Here is an 18,691-nt window from a genome sequence, read left to right as displayed (position 1 = left end):
AAAAACGGCTTATATTGTAATTTGTAGTTATAATTTAAAACAAACAACTATCTGTTCACAGGATACTACGGGAATTCCTGTCTGTAGCCCATGTTTTCTAATGTAAAAGCGTACTTAAAAATGGCTTAAGGTATATGCCTTCGAAAATTAGGATGGAACAGGCTTTATTACACACGTAAACAAATACATCAATATACACAAAACACAGCACAGTTACAGAAGATATGTAAAAATATGTTCTCCGATCTTCAAAATTTTTTCGAGATACAGGGCGATTACAATGGAACTTTCGCTACTGGAGCCCGTGTAGACGAAAAACCATTTACCGTATAGGTGCCGAACTTTATAGAAATGATGTTCGGGCTGTCCGCTGCAGGATTTGTGTAGTTAGTAGTGTTAGTGTGATGAATTGCGGCGGTACTGGTACGCCGACGTCGGTGGAACTCGGACCCCAAGGACTAAGGACATGCAGCGTGAACGGCACACGTTACTGTCAGCTACTTCGCCGATACGTAATCCCTGCTCTGTGAGAACTCAATAGGTTTGATGCGCAATGGAGCTCCACCATGCATTGCTCGTAATGCCACTCGGATGAAAACCGAATTACTGGCCGAGCGTTCCAAATTTCCTGACCACCAGGATCACCAGATTTGAAACCTATGATTTCTGACTGTGGCATTACCTGAAGGACAGTGTTTATCAGTGGGACAGTAACACACCTTGGAGGTTAAAGATGCGCATAACCAGGAAGGTAGCGAACATCGCACCTGAAATGTTTCGTGTGGCAATAGCACAGTCCCTGTTGCGGTTCCACGATGTCGTGGATGCAGACAGTGGTCAAACTGAGCAATGTTTGTGACTTGGAACGCGTACGTGGTACGAATTAACAAATGTTATCCATTCATGTGGAAATCTAAATGTATTTATTTCAAACAATGGAAAAGCCAGGATGGAATGTAAGAGTGATTTCAGGTGTGCCGCAGGGGAGCGTCATAGGACCGTTGCTATTCACAATATACATAAATGACCTGGTGGATGACATCGGAAGTTCACTGAGGCTTTTTGCAGATGATGCTGTGGTGTACCGAGAGGTTGTAACAATGGAAAATTGTATTGAAATGCAGGAGGATCTGCAGCGAATTGACGCATGGTGCAGGGAATGGCAATTGAATCTCAATGTAGACAAGTGTAATGTGCTGCGAATATACAGAAAGATAGATCCCTTATCATTTAGCTACAAAATAGCAGGTCAGCAACTGGAAGCAGTTAATACCATAAATTATCTGGGAGTACGCATTAGGAGTGATTTAAAATGGAATGATCATATAATGTTGATCGTCGGTAAAGCAGATGCCAGACTGAGATTCATTGGAAGAATCCTAAGGAAATGCAATCCGAAAACAAAGTAAGTAGGTTACAGTACGCTTGTTCGCCCACTGCTTGAATACTGCTCAGCAGTGTGGGATCCGTACCAGATAGGGTTGATAGAAGAGATAGAGAAGATCCAACGGAGAGCAGCGCGCTTCGTTACAGGATCATTTAGTAATCGCGAAAGCGTTACGGAGATGATAGATAAACTCCAGTGGAAGACTCTGCAGGAGAGACGCTCAGTAGCTCGGTACGGGCTTTTATTGAAGTTTCGAGAACATACCTTCACCGAAGAGTCAAGCAGTATATTGCTCCCTCCTACGTATATCTCGCGAAGAGACCATGAGGATAAAACCAGAGAGATTAGAGCCCACACAGAGGCATACCGACAGTCCTTCTTTCCACGAGCAATACGAGACTGGAATAGAAGGGAGAACCGATAGAGGTACTGAAGGTACCCTCCGCCACACACCGTCAGGTGGCTTGCGGAGTATGGACGTAGATGTAGATGTAGATACGAGAGAAGGAAAGTTGCTACTCACCACATAGCGGAGACGCTGTGTCGCGATAGGCACAATAAAAAGATTCACACAGTCATAGCTTTCGGCTATTAAAGCCTTTGTCAGCAGTAGACAAACATACACGCACACACACGCACACTCACACACCCACACACACACTCACGCAAGCGCAACTTGCACACATGTCTGCAGTCGTTCGTGAGGCAAAAAGAGAAACACAGGAAAGAAAAGAAAGAAGGATGGACACTGAATATAGCGATGCAAAAGAAAATAGTTACAAAGGAAAACAGCACAGGGTTAGGATTGAAGAAAAGTCGTCAGACAAAAATGCTTGCAAGGCAACAAGGGAAACACAGGAAAGAAAAGAAAGAAGGATGGACGTTGGTAGTGTAGTTTCAGCTCTCTCAGATTGCAGACGTGTGTGCAAGTTGCGCTTTCGTGAGTGTGTATGTGTGCGTGTGTGTATGTATGTCTACTGCTGACAAAGACCTTAATGGCCGAAAGCTATGATTGTGTGAATCTTTTTATCGTGCCTATCGCGACTCAGCATCTCCGCTATATGGTGAGTAGCAACTTTTCTTCTCTCGTATTGTCTTTATTTCAGTGATTTATTCGTTATTTCTCTTCCGCATATGTCCTTACAAGTGTTTCCACTAAGTTTCACTGTCCTACGATCACTTTCATGGGGGCCCTTACAGGTAGCGGAAGTTTAATAATGAATACCCTGTATGTGCGTGGATTTATGCTCTGAGCACAAAACAGGAACGATTCCCAAAAGAAACTCAGCCACAGGGTGACCTACAAAGCGATACACGAACTCTTATCACTTTGGAAGCAACAGCAAAGAGACTTCCCGATTCATAGCGGCTAGTAGTAACGGGTGGCACCACAGGAAGCGCTAAATATCGTGACACTTCCATCATGGGTATTGCCTACATCTTTGCTAAGGCAACACTATCACCCATCGAGGTAAAACAGCATTTTTGACCAATCGATATTGGAAAGACAACGAACCTACTTACTATGGAAGCAGACGCAGATGAAAAAACAATACATTGTTAACAGACAAGGAGATGCGCAAGAGTCATAAATGAGTTAGTGCTTAGCAGAAAGCTAAACATTTTCTGGAAGCAATTTACACTGATCAGCCAGAACATCATGACCATCGACCTACTATCGATATAAACCCGTCCAGGTGATAGCAGCGTCTACTGGGGAGGGATGACTGCTAGTCAGACACACGCACGATTCATATAATATCCGTAAGAGTGCTGTCCGTGTGTAGAATGGGGAAGCCTCGCGAGCTGTCTGAGTTTGACCGTCGGCAGATTGTGATAGCCCGGAGGTTCGGCACGAGCATTTCGGAAACTGCACAACTTGGGTGTTAGCGGCGAGTGTCTTCAACACGTGGCGAAACCAAAGTGAAACCAGTCTAGACATAGTGGAGTGGGCGGCCCCCCTCTTTAGAAATGTCGGACGTCGTATGCTGGGCAGACTAGTACAGCAGGACACGCGGAGAACTAACATCACACTGGGCAAGGTACAAGTGTGTCTGACCACAAAGTGCACCGAACTCTCCTAACGATGGGCCTCCACAGCTGACGAACCATGCATGTGCTAATATTAACACCACGACACCGGCAACTGCAACTGAGATGGACAGGTGACCATCGGCACTGGACGTTGGCGCAGTGGCAGAGCGTTGCATGGTCCGATGAAACCCGATACCTTCTTCATCATGCCGATGGGAGGACGTGAATCCGTTGGGGAACATACAAGTGGGCATCCACGAATCCCGTGGAGCTTGTGCAAGGCACCATGACGTCCAAGGAGTTGTACACAGATTGCAAACCACTCATACCAGTTCATGATGATCATGTTTCCCGACAGCAGTGGAGTTCTTCGACAAGGCCATGTCACATGGCCAGGAGTGTGATGGATTGGTTCGAGGACACAGTGGCCAGTTCCAATTGATGTTCTGGCCCCCAACCTCTCCAGATCTGAGTCCGATCGAACACATCTGGGGTGTGATTGAACGTGGCGTCCGAGCTCATCGCCCCCCTCCCCGGAAGTGGTGCCAACTCCTTCCATAGACCTACCAAGGCCTTATAGCTTCCATGCCACAACGCGTCGCTGCTGTTATCAGTGCCAAACGTGGATTTACTGGCTATTTGGTAGTCATAATGTTCTGACTGATCAATGTATATCAACACATGATCGATATTTCATCTGCCTTCATCGTCTTGGACTGTAACAGAGCTATGTTAACATATACCTGGCAAAGACTGCTACGAAGGTGATATTGCCGTTGCATCATTTTCTTATTGAGATCATTGTGGCTTTTGGCACTGGACTACAAAGCGCGGACACAACGAAAATACAGTGACCTTGAAACACTTCTACATCATGAGAAATGCCAGTTTGTTTGAAATATTTGGCATTATGAGCGTCTTTGTATACCTGAATGTATGTGTGACATGTCACTCTTTAGCTACCAACGATTGTGTTTGAAGTATATGACGTCACTTGTAAGTGGGCTGTTTAGGTTTTTTTTATTGGTAACACCACATAGCGCTCTGTATGAAAATCACTGGCTGTGTTATGTGCAGTCTGTGGCTGGTTTGCATTGTTGTTGGCTATTGTAGTGTTGGGCAGCTGGATGTTAACAGCGCGTAGCGTTGCGCAGTTGGAGGTGAGCCGCCATCAGTGGTGGATGTGGGGAAGTGAGATGGCGGATTTTTGAGAGCGGATGATCTGGACGTGTGTCCATCAGAAACAGTACATTTGTAAGAATGGATGTCATGAACTGCTATATATATTATGACTTTTGAACACTATTAAGGTAAATACATTGTTTGTTCTCTATCAAAATCTTTCATTTGCTAACTATGCCAATCAGTAGTTAGTGCCTTCAGTAGTTTGAATCTTTTATTTAGCTGGCAGTAGTGGCGCTCGCTTTATTGCAGTAGTTCGAGTAACGAAGATTTTTGTGAGATAAGTCATTTCTGAAACGTATAGGTTAATGTTAATCAGGACCATTCTTTTGTAGGGATTTTTGAAAGTCAGATTGCGTTGCGCTAAAAATATTGTGTGTCAGTTTAGTGTTGATCAGAACAAGTAAAGAGAGTAATGTGTGAGTACGTTCAGTTTTGCTCAGCTGTTTGAAAATCAAATAATGTAAGAGGTTTATCAGCACAGTAATTCACTAAATTTTCTAAGGGGACGTTACACACTGTTGTTCTGTTCCGAGAGAGGGTATCGAGTGGCTAGAGCGCGAGAAGCCGTGATGGCGGACGTAGCGAATAGAGAATGGTTTTCAATTGAAATGCTCCCTGGCATAAAATTCTCTCTGGTATAAATGAGGAAACAGGATAGTTTTTTGAGATGCTTTCATGTAGTGACAGTACATTTGGTAAAGAGATAACATGAACGTAGTTCTTATTTACTACATGTGCTAACCGTAAATTCTTGTAATGTTAAGATTGCATTCCGCTCCACAATATTTACATTAGGCATTCAAAGCAAATTATCGGTCATGTGTCAGAATTTCAATAACCATTCTTCTACTTCCACTTCCAGTTAAACGTATTTCATAGGAAAGGCAAAGAGTAAATTTCCTAACTCTAGCACTGTTTATCTGGACCAGTTTTCGTTGTTTATGACACTGCTGTAGAAAAATAATAGTCTCATGTTAATATGGTTCACTTCTGTGTCATTGAAAAGACTTTTAACACAACCTCAAGTTAAAGCAAACTTTCAGTCATTTGCCAACATCTCACTAGGTCGCTCCTTACAGTGTGAATGCAAATCTTAACACAATTGTGCTGTCACACCTTAGAGTATTGCCTGAACATTTACGTGCATTTTTCTGTGAAAAAGTAAGTCTTTTCAAAAGGCAGCTCAAAAGAATATGGCAATCAACCGCGCAGTGATTTATTTCAGGAACGCTCAATGCAGTGTTTCATATTATGCAGTAAGGCAGAACAAGACAGAGCTGAATTGTCTGTTGCGGAGGTAAGAATCAGTTGTAGGGCCAAAACAAACTTTTTGAGGTAGAATTAGGAAAATGTATTCAGTTATAATTTTTTCACATAATTCAGTAGGTGCGTTTTCTGACGGATACAGATGCAGTACGCGACAGTTAGGCAGTGTATTATGATTGTTTGAGGAAGAAAGCATTCTGTTTATTATTGATAGCCATGATTTGTATTCAATTTTATTAACACATTGTCAGATTCAGCAATTGGCATTACACACAGCTATGTTCCTATTAAAAATTAGTGTAGGAAAGGGTATTCTAGATCAGAATAAAAGGGCGATACTGTAATCGTAATTTAGAACACTTCTTTCACATTGACAGTAGGACGCTGAGACACTGTATTCTTGTAGCAACATAAAAATAAGAGCTCATACTCCTGCCAAGTAAGTGTACAAGTTAGAAAGTAATGATAATAAAAATCGTTCTTAAACAAGAGATTTTGTGAAAGACAGTCTCCAAGCAGCAGCTCTAAAAGTTTGAACCATTACAAGCTGCGATGTAGTCGTGAATAAAGAGAGTGATCTAGAAAGTATAGAATTTCTGTGTAGTTCCAGACAAACCAGTTGTTGTCAGACCACCGATTTCGGTTAGTAATGACGCCCAGCTTCAGATCTGAATAAAACGGAAGCATCGTTAAATTACCCGGATAGTCGAGGCGATTAAGGCATGAGCGTCAACAACATCAGATTCCCATGTAGCTAAGAGTGCAACTATCTCTCAAGATTTAAAATGTCTGTAGAATGAGCGCCTGCCAAAGGAACCATTTAACCCGATAAAGCAACTGGAGAGCTATTCAAAAGCATGAATAGGATTTCTAATTCAGTCATCCGTTAGTTGATCGCGTCATTAATAATTTCTAGAACGGTATCGTTTGTAAGTCTAGCCCACGGGTTATGCTTAGAAAAAGGCACTACCCCATTTGTGATGAATGATCATTTCCTCAAATTGTCCTAGTAGATATTTCAAGTTCTCATCAGTATGCACTGTTGAGGAATTTATCGACCTGTGGAAAGACGGTAAAGAATTTTCGACGAAAACCGTTTTAGAGACTGCCTTTGAACCGGAAACGTTTCAACTTTTAACAGAGTTCGTGCTGGCCACGTTTCTCACTGAAAAACACGATAAACTCTATTCTGCACTAACAGCACCTAACTTAAACACTTACTCCGAGCCACAGTGTTTCGGGCTAGAAAATTCAGTAGACTCGTATGCTGTAGTGTACGTCCTTGTATTCTTTTGGAATAATACGAATAAAAATCTTACACGTAAACTGCCTCCACTGACAAAGTTCGCAGTCTATGTACCGTGGTGCCTCTAAAACTAATCACTGCAGCAACCAAAACTCTGTGTACTATACCACAAAGTAAAATTTAATTCACAGAATGTACCAGAATGTAAGTACCTCGTGACAACACCATGACGACAATATGTGCGGTGTTGACGTTTAATACCAACACATACACTGTGCATATTACTCTTTACAATAATTTCGTAAGCAATCACGACTACGTGCCTAGAAGGTGAGTAGATGCCCTGCTTGTAACGGTCCTATGTTACTCTTTTCCAGTACACAATTTAAGTACGTACGTTCATGCAACCCTATGCATCTGACTTATATACACATAGATAAAGACCCAGGCTGCTTGTATGTGTTCGAATTTTTTCCATGCAGACTCAAGTACGAAAACCAGTACATCCCTTTCTCATACATATTGTAATACCTGTAATGTATCATCCTTTCGTTAATACTGAAATGATGTTACCAAATCGCTTCAATCCTCCTGCAAAACAACGCTGAGAAATTAATATATCGTACTGTCTTTATAACATGTAAATAGCAAATGTACGTCGATGAGCTAGTAATATTATTGTTTATTAACTTATTATTCACGTGTTGCTAATGCTTAATTCCTTCCATTACATTATCATTGAAGAGTGGACCATTCCCTTATCTAATATTCCGATTATAACACTAACTGTTTTAAAGCGCAGTTTCCCCTCTACTACATCGCTGACATGTAGGGATAGTATAGTTACTGAGTTACTGCTCTCGAAATATTCTGTCTTCCGTTTATTTACGGTTAAAATGCTGAATAATTGACACACCTAGCGACAGCAAATATTCTTTTACTTACAGTTTACCGAAATATGCCTACTACGAACTTCATGCTTTCTTTCTTCTGTCTCATAAATATTCCTAACTACAAGCGGAAATCAAGTTAACCGCCAAGTCAGATATATTATATTAATATCCTGTTTATTATCTATCAGTTACAAACAGCTGTTTCTCTTTATTCCTTTTCCTCTTACAGTCAAATATTTCTTTTACATCTGTCACCTGTACAAATTAATTATTTCCTCTTTTTTATTTCTTTACATCAAATAATATGTTCAAATGTGTGTGAAATCTTATGGGACTTAACTGCTAAGGTCATAAGTCCCTAATCTTACACACTACTTAACCTAAATTTTCCTAAGGACAAACACACACACCCATGCCCGAGGGAGGACTCGAACCTCCGCCGGGACCAGCCACACAGTCAAATAATATGCAAATGATCATTATCGCCTAGGTAGACGTAAAATTGCAGGTTGTATCTTTGGACTGTTGCTCTTTAATGAGATTAACACAGAATTACAAATGTTTTTATTTTCTCTTTTACATATCTTCCAAATAATTACTTCCTTTTCCTTTCTTTCTTGGGACTCAAGATTAGTTACGGAAAAATTCTAATGGCTTCAAATGAGAATCAGGAGCTAATTTTTAATTTTTCGCTAACCAAATATTTATTTGATCTTTACTATGTTTACAGAAGTTTTTCCTCGGGTGTGAACGAGTGCTAAGACGCCGTCACCGTTTTGAGTCTTGGAAGTTACGCAACTTAATCAAAATTCTACCTCTTCAGGTGTTGGCAAATGCGCTCCGCTAATGTTTCCTTAATTGGCAGACATTCGCCTCAATAATTATATAAGTATCTGATAATTCCGCTCAAAGCTTGCATTAATGGTTCCTTTAGGCCACAATTCCTAAACAATTCAGAGAAAGACCTTTGAAAAATCTTCGGGCAGCACAGATTCTTTGACCGTTTTGAAATCTGTAGTGCCTGTTAAACGAAATACCTCTCTCAACGCGAATCACCAAACCAATCCCCAACACAAATATAGCATCTACTCAATTGCATTAGAAGGTGCCGAACAGAACCACTAGCCACAAGATACGGACCACAATCCGACTGCAACAAGCCGTCACACCAAAATACCAACAATAAATGTTTGGTCAAGGTACAGATCTACCAGCACAATGATGCAATCATCTTCATTTCCTTGGGACTTTGTCCCACTTCAACGCGGGATCGGCCCTGTTAGTAGGATTTTGGCGATATTGGTGTCAGAGGGTGGCCGATTTCCCTTCCTGCCGCCACCCCGTACCCCCTGGGATGGAAGTAGTGTACCCCAGCTCTCTGCGTCTAGAGTAAGCCGTCAAATAGTGGAACGTTTTCAAATGTCTGCGAGTCGGTAGAACATTTGGACCAGCCTGGTATTCACCTACGGTCGTTTTGTATTATCGCGAAACAGGGGAGATAGTGCCACGACGGAATCTTCTCATGACATTTCAATCACCAGTTTTCTCCTCCGATTGCGAAAACATTCTGTTGGCACCCATTCACATAGGGAGAAATGATCATCACGATAAAACAAGAGAAATCAGGGCTTGCACAGAAAAAATTAAGAGCTCGTTTTTCCCGCACGCTGTTCGAAAGTGGAACGGTAGAGAGACAGCTTGAAGGTGGTTCATTGAACCCTCTGCCAGGCACTTTATTGTGAATAGCAGAGTAATCACGTAGAGGTAGATGTAGATATATTGCATTTGCGAGCTGTTCACATTTTGAAAGGTCAGGTGCCTTCAGTCAATATGGACAGGAAATTTATCTCATGAGTGGGTAATTTCTTTCTGTTTGTAATTCCGTCTGCAGTAATTTCATTATCCGTGACATGGTTAATTGTCACTATAGTTTCCCTTGATCTGTGGATCATATTATATTTGAATCAGTAAATTAAAGATTAACTTTAACGAATTTAATGGTTTTTTCCTGTCCTAGAACCATTTGACTTTGCAACCATTTCCTCTAAATAAATATTCGTACGACTATATATGCTTCGTTGTATTGGCGTTCTTGTGTAAAACAGGTGCCATTTTCTGGAAAATTTTTCATTAACGAGGAAAGATAATTATTTCATTCCCTTTGTTTATTAATTTCTGCAGGTTTATTTATTGGCAATTTTCTGCTGCCCCCTTGGCTGAGTAGCTAGTGGGTCTGACGCCACGCACTGGGCCGGGTTCTATTTGTGTCCGGTTCGAAGATTTTTTCCACTAGTCGGCTGGGCTCTGTGTCGTCTTCATCATCATTTCATTATCGTCGACACGTAAGTCGCCCAACCTCGTATCAACTGAAAAGACTTGTAACTTGGTAGCCGAAATTACCCAGGTGGGACTTCTGGTCATCAATGCCGTATGACCATTCCATTTTTTACTGATAATTAAACTTAGCCTGTATCTTCAATAAGCAGCGTAAGCGGTTATCACTGAGCGTTTCTTTCCTTGGTATTGTAAACCTTCAAAGTGACGTAGGTAGCAGAACTAATCGTGTTTAGAGTCTACAAATGTGGTAGGTAGCTTGCGCTCCCTACTGCTAAACCTCAGACGACTTGCACGAACCTTGTAGAATTACGCACACAAAAATCATAACATTACAAATATAAAAATATCTAAGTCCTTGCTTTGTCATTAGTTTTCGGAACCATACTATTTTTCCCTATTTTGTGAATTCGGCGAAACGTGCCATACAGTGATAGCCTACAACTACATCTATGCTCCGTAAACCGCCGTCAAGTGCAAGGCCGAAGGTGCCAAGAATGGCCGGGCATGGTGCTCGCTTCTGTAAGAAAAGAATAACTGATCAATATTTACACAAAGGAGGCGGCTACGTGGGTAGCGGAGGCCGCGTGGATAGGAATTGGCGGTTTCCTAGGGTAGAGCTTTTCGGGAAAATACAGGAAAGTCTGCAGTCTCAAAGGGCGCAGAGCACATGCAGGCCGAGAGTAAACCTAACAGAAATCGGCCTGGTAATATGCGAATGCATGGTTTGGCGAGCGATATGTTCTGACAAAATTCTCTCGAACTCCCAGCCGCGTCAAATGGTTTAAAATCCACGAGCTTTCGGCCAAGTACTCCTCGGCCATTGTCAAATGGTGACTGTCTTTCGGTTGCTGCTACCGCTCGTATATAGCCTTCTTGTCGTCTGTGACGTCACTGGTGCTCGCTCCCTCGCCATATAAGGTAATGTTTTCGCCGCGCGCCCACAGCTCCCCCTCCAATGTTCCGATGGCCGGGTCCCGCGCCTTGCTTAGCTGCAGCCCGCCGTCATTACTGACAAGGGAACCTCCCCATCGCACCCCCCTCAGATTTAGTTATAAATTGACGCAGTGGATAGGCCTTGAAAAACTGAACACAGATCAATCGAGAAAACAGGAAGAAGTTGTGTGGAACTATGAAAAAATAAGCAAAATGTACAAAGTGAGTAATCCATGTGCAAGATAGGCAACATCAAGGGAAACGTAAGCTGATGAGCGCCGTGGTCCCGTGGTTAGAGTGAGCAGCTGCGGAACGAGAGGTCCTTGGTTCGAGTCCTCCCTCGTGTGAAAATTATACTTTTTTTATTTTCGCAAACTTACGATCTGTCCGTTCATTCATTGACGTCTCTGCTCACTGTAATAAGTTTAGTGTCTGTGTTTGGCGACCGCACCACAAAACCGTGCGATTAGTAAATGAAATGACGTGCCTCTCCAATAGGGACCGAAAACATTTGATCGCAAGGTCATAGGTCTACCGATTCCTCCACAGGAAAATACGTCTGATATATTCTATACGACACTGGTGACGGCATGTGCGTCACATGACAGGAATATGTTGTCGACCCACCTAACTTGCACACTTGGCGAATGGGTAAAAAGATTCTTCTACCTTGCCCGATTTAGGTTTTCTTGTGGATTTGATAATCACTCCCAAAAAAGTGATGAAAACATAAGAGTTTGTCACATAAACTGCAACAAATGAATGCAACAGTTTCACAGTCGCACAGTTTTCCCTGTGTTCTGTCAAAACATATGTTTTTTACGTTTTCAAATGTTTCCATGTGTAGACCGTCAAATCCTGCATATGTCCAAACAAATCTAAACATGTCCTGGAATTTTGGAGAGCGAAGTTGATTATCTGTGAGTGCCTGAACTTTAATAATTGTCTGAAAATAAAAAATTAAACTTTTCACTCGAGAGAAGATTTGAACCAAAGACCTTTCATTCCGCAGTTGCTTACGCTGACCACGGGACCATGGCGCTCGCAAACTGAGAGTCTCCTAGATGTTGCCAACCTTGCGCATGGCCTACTCAGTTTGTATGTTTTGCTTATTTTTTTCATAGTTCCACACAACTTCTTCCTGTTTTCTCGATTGATCTGTGTTCAGTTTTTCAAGGCCTATCCCTGTGCCAACTTATAACTAAATCTGAGGGGGGTGCGATGGGGAGGTTCCCTTGTGAGAGAGTTGTCACAAGCTCCTTTCTCTATCGCTTCTTTTAAGATGGTATGCCAGAAATTGTTACTCCGAGTAGTAACAGATGTCTCGTCGAATACAATATGATGGCCGTTTCCTAGAGCGTGCTCTGCTACCGCTGATTTCTCAGAGTACCGATGGCGAAAACATCTCTCGTTTTCTACACAGAGCTGTTCAGTAGTATACAGTCTGTCCGACATAAAACTACCCACAACCAACATGGTACTTCATATACTTGTTGCACTTTGAGGCCTACATCGTCCTTCACAGGCCTCATGAACTGTCAAATGTTTGCTGGAACCCTGATAATCGAATCGATTTTACGGCTCTCTAGGAAACGAAAAATTTTTCCTGTTACAGAACGGCAAAGCGCAAGCTTCTTCATCTCCTTCTCCAGGTCTTTCTGCTTACGTTTTTTCAGGAAGATGGCTTGCGAAATCCGACGGTTGTTGTAACCGTTTGTCTTGAACATTTTCTGTAAACGGCTCACTTCCTTCGGCAGATTTTCAGCGTGTGAGACGGCTTCCGTTCGACGCATCAAGGTCCTCAGAACAGAATGCTTCTACGACGGCTGACGATAGCTTAGCGTGCAGGTATCGATGCGTGTGGGAGGATTTCCCGTAAACACTGTGGCTGACACACCCATTTCCTTTTTAAGGCCGACGAGGACGTTAAGGGACGGCAATGCAGCAACTTATGTTGGAGGAGGAGATATATCAAAAATTATCAAGAGACCAAATATTGAGAATAATAAGGGAGATGTAGGATCTTCTCAAGAGGTTTTCACTAGAAGAGAATGTCATTAAAAATCTCCTCCCTCGTGCACCTTGCCCACCTAGATTGTACGGCCTTTCTCTATGTTCCATCGTGAGCACCATTGGATCACCGACTTACAGATTCGTGAAACATCTGTCCAGCCTCCTTACCCCGCACGTTGGCCACTGGGTGTACCACATCAAAAATACGACCGATCTCTTCAGTCGAGGTACACACCTGCGTCTTAGAGAAGGAAATATTATGGTCATCCTTGATGTGGTGTCATCACTCAAGGCAGTTCCCATCAAAGATTCTATAGTTCTGCTCTCCCAGTTATTTGACGACACTGTTATGGACTTACTTAAGCACACTCTGATGTCGTCGCACTCTGTGTGATGGAGCATATTTTAACTAGACGGCCAGCATCACGTAGCTCTAGTTATTGCAAACCTGTTTATGGAGTACTTTGAGGGCATCGGCCTGAACACGGCTCCTGCAAAGCTTACTTGCTTTTACCATTACGTCGATAACACTCTTTCATCGGTGTCATGGACCTGAAAAGGTGAGAGAATTCTTGGATCACATCATCAATATCCGCGACATCACTTTCACGATGGACATAGAGACAGATGGTGCCTTGCCGCTCTTTAACAAACTTGTCTTCCGTAAACCAAATGAGTGTGTCAGCCACGGGGCTTACCAGAAATCCACCGACGCGGACTGATATCTTCCCACGAACAGCGTTCACCATCGTCGTAGAAATGTTCTGTTCTGAGGGTGTGTCGAGCCGACTCCGTCTCATTAGCTGAAAACCTGCTGAAGTGTGCCGCTTAAAGTAGTCAAGGAAAATGGCTATAATAACCTGCCAGATTTCGCAAGCCATATTTCCGAAAACTTGGAAGCAATGGACCCCGAGGAGGATTCGAGGAAGATTCGTTTTGCCATTCTGTGTCTCAGTAACAGCAAAGATTAGCTGGTTCCTAATAAGGCATAAAAGAGATTTCATTATTAAGGTTCCAGCAGGAGTTCCACAAGACATGAGGCCTGCGGAAGACAACGTAGGCCTCAGAAAATCAGGAGTACATAAAATACCATGTGTGTGTGTCGACAGTTTTGTATTGCATAGACTGTGCGTGTTATTGAAACAGCACTGTGTAGAACACTAGAGACGTTTTCGCCTTCAGCGGTAGCAGGGCATGCTGTAGGAAGTGGCCTTAGTATTGTATTCGAGGAGGCATCTGTTACTGCACGGACTGATTTCTGGCATACCATCATAAAGGAAGCGATCGAGTTATAAAATTGTGACAACACCCTCAATAATGAAGGCGGCCTGCAGCTAAGCATGGCGTGGGACCGGCCATTGGAAGGTTCAAGCGGTAGCTGCGGGTGCGCAACGAGAACATTACCTTACATGGCGCTACAACGAGCAACAGTGACGTCACAGAAGGCATCATGGCTATATAAGAGCGGTAACAGCAACCAAAAGATAGTCATCATTTGACGATGGCCATGAGTACTTGGCCGAAAGCTCATGGATTTTGAACCACTTGACGCGGCTGGGAAGTTCGAGAGAATTTTATCAGTGGGTACTGTAGTTGTAAATTGTCGTAGTTGTGTTGGGAAGGAACCAGAGGACTAATAGGACGCATTGAAGATCAGATAGTTACAGGTACTAAAAGCTTGGCAAAGCCGAAGATTAGTTCAACCGAAATTTTGCAGTGGTTATAACGGTGTCCAGAAAGGAGAGATTTAATACGCTTGGTGATGGAGTGATTGTTGTTGATAGAAGTAGTTAATTTTGCAGTGAAAATTGTAGTAGATAATTTCTGTGAGTTAGCATGGATACAGGCTATACCTGACAACCGGAATAAATTAGTAATTGTTTCATTTTACTGACCGCTCCCACCCCCTCCGATGCTTCATTTACCGCAGAGTTCATGGATAACTTCAGTCTCATTTTCAATTGGTCCCGCACTCATACAACTATAGTTGCCGGTGACGTCAATACATCCTCCATGTACTGGCTAAAATACATGTTTAATGGCGGTGGAAGGCATGAAACATCGTCCGAAATTGTACTAAATTTTTTCTCCGAAAATTATTTTGAACAACTAGTTCAGGAGGCCCTCTAAGTGTAAATTTTTGCGAAAAGATACTGGACCTGTTTGAAATATGCGCATTATTATAGATACAGGGAGTAGTGAGCACAAGGTTGTAGCGATACTGTACACCGCAACATCCAAATAAAGGGCTATTCAAAAAGAAGGAATAGATTTCAAACATTTATTGCTTCCAAATTACAAATGATAGGAATACTATTGCAACGTTCCTGGAAAGAGAGAAGTTCAATTTTTTTTGCATTCAGTAAGAGCGCAATGTGTTACACGACAAATATTTAAACGGTGGCTCATTTCCTGCCACACAAGAAACAACAGGTCTCTCGTTATCGAATTCACAGCTTCAGCAATGCGATATCGCAAACTTTCAAGAGTGCCAGGCACGGTGGGGGGATAAAAACTCGGTCTTTTGTGTGGCTCCACAGATAAAAGTCACAAGGTGTGAGATCTGCGACATCGAAGTTGCTGAAGCTGTGAATTCAATAACGATAGCCAGGTGCTCCGTGTGTGGCAGGACATGAGCCACTGTTTTGATCAGAGGAGTCTCGTAATCGCACAGAAGATCCAGAGATTCTGGCCGTACCTTCACTGCGCAATACCGATGGTAATGTTACCGACGTCAACGCCACTAAAACGGAGTTACTAAGTACGGTTTTCCGAAATTTCTTCACCAAAGAAAACGAAGTAAGTATTACACAATTCTAATCAAGTACTGCTGCCAACGTAAGTAACTTAAATTACTTAATAAAGGCAAGTCCTCACTTCCAGACCGTATACCAGTTGGATTCCTCTCATAGTATGCTGATGTAATAGCTCTGTACATGAAAATTATAATAGCTCTGTACTTGACAAACATATACAACCACTCGCTGGAAAGATCCGTACCTAAAGACTGGAAAGTTGCACGTGCCACACCGATACTCAAGTTAGGAAGTAGGAGTAGTCCGATGAATATCACTGAATTCGATTTGCGGTAGAATTTTGGAACGTATACTGTGTTCGAACGTTATGAATTACCTCGAGAAAACTGTCTGGTGACCCATATCCACCACGGATTCAGAAAATATCGTTCTTCTGAAACACAACTAGGTTTTCATTCTCACGAAGTAATGATTACTATCGGCAGGGGCTCTCAAATTGATCCCGTGTTTCTAAATATCCAAAAGGCTTATGATACCGATCCCCATAACCGGTATCTAATCAGATGTATGGAGTACCGCCTCAATTGTGCGACTGGTGTCGTGATTTCCTGGCAGAAAGGTTGCAATTCGAAATAACTGATGGATAGTCATCGAGTAAAACAGAAGTGATATCTGACGATCCCCAAGGAAGTTTTATAAAATGTCTACTGTTCGTAATATATATACACAATTTAGGAGACAGTTTAAGCAGCCCTCTTAGGTTGTTTCAGATGATGCTGTCATTTTACGTAGTAAAGAAGTTATAAGAAAATCAACATCAATTGCAGACTGATTTAGACAAGATATTTGTATGGTGAAAAAGTAGTAACTGACTCTGAATAATGAAAAGTGTGAGGTCATCCACATGAGTACTAAAAGGAATCCTTTAAATTTCGGTTACGCGATAACTCATACCAGTCCAAAGACTGTAAATGCAACTAAATACTTAGGGATCACAGTTACGAATAACTTAAATTGGAACGACCACCCAGCTAATGTTGTGGGAAAAATGAATAAAAGAGGACGTTTTATTGACAGAACACCTAGAAGATGCAACAGCTATATTAAAGAGACTGCCTATACTACGCTCGGCCGTCCTCCTCCAGCGTAAAAAATTTGTTCCGGTTTTTTTGGTTATTGTTGCATTATTTATACAACTGTTTTTTAAGTTTTGATTGTATGTTTCTTTGTAGATGCTATTGCAGTCGTTAGAGTGTAATGCCGAATTGATTTGTTTGTTTTTAATATCCATCTCCATCAATAACGGCTCCAGAGATATTATGTGTCCACCAAATCAACATCGAATTACCTAGTAATGAGTCACTGAAGTGCTTTGTATCAAGGTCAGCTTATTTCCGAATGTCTGTCTATAGTATCTACAGCCTCCCGTTTACAAGCGAGGACAGGAGAACCCAGATATGCACCACTACGATAACAGTGTCACTCTTTGTGACGTAAGCATGAGCTTCTACCTTATAAATGCTATGATGATTTCATGGGCTTGAAATTTGTTTTAACGACTTCGATTTTTGTTTTTATACTCTTGCAGACGGCTCTTCACAATTACTTACTAGCATTGTCTTCGGTGTAATGCGTTAAGTATTATAGCGACTATCATGAATTCCATGATCGGCTATTTTTTTGTAGTTCCTGGAAGTCTACTAGACGTTGAAAACTAAACGTGAAACTACAGCTGAAGACAGATTATCGAGTTTCTGAAGCGATGTGAGCTCTGAAAAATGTCCAGAATGACCGTAGGCATCGCCTACTTCTCTTAGATACGTGACTGCAGAAATTCGCAGCCAGTTTAACATGATTCTCAGAGCTATTCAAGTTGGTAAGACTGTACTTTGACTCATAGAAGATGAATGCCTCGTGTGACTACGGTCCTGATCTAGCTCATAAGAAAATGGGACGCCCTTGGTGGAAGCCTTATGTTGGTTCAAATGGTTCAAATGCCTCTGAGCACTATGGGACTTAACAGCTGAGGTAATCAGTCCCCTAGAACTTAGAACTACTTAAACCTACCTAACCTAAGGACATCACACACATCCATGCCCGATGCAGGATTCGAACCTGCGACCGTAGCGGTCGCGCGGTTCCAGACCGAAGCGCCTAGAACCGCTTAGCCACCCTAGCCGGCCCCTTATGTTGTGTCTTGTATTGCTTAGATAGATGTATTTTACAAAAGTTTAATGCATCGGTAACTTTTGTAATCATTTTTAAGTGAACTAGCTTCAACAAGGTACAATTAAACGTTGTATTCCGATGTTGATCGGGTTTACGGCATCCTCCGTTATATAATTCCGCGTATAACACAACATTGTACATGTTGTCATCTCCTCTCCATCCACCATCAATTTGCGCAATGTTTTCCACATTTTTTGACAAAAATTGCAAATATCTTTCGGCAGTCATGAGAAGACAATACAACGTCTGGTTCATTAATTAAGGTGACACAATTAGAGTTTGAGAGTAGCGCATTACTGTCGGAAAACTGATATTGTATGATACCTTTTTTAATCAGAATCTTCACTGTAGCACATCTGAGACCGATTTGATGTGTTTCGAGGTATTACCTGGCACTTTTGTTCCGTCCCTT

The sequence above is a fragment of the Schistocerca piceifrons genome, chromosome 1 (assembly GCF_021461385.2).
Source record: "Schistocerca piceifrons isolate TAMUIC-IGC-003096 chromosome 1, iqSchPice1.1, whole genome shotgun sequence".
Taxonomy (NCBI): Eukaryota; Metazoa; Arthropoda; class Insecta; order Orthoptera; family Acrididae; genus Schistocerca; species Schistocerca piceifrons.
The sequence above is the reverse complement of the archived record's forward strand: the minus strand, read 5'-3'. Positions refer to the sequence as shown.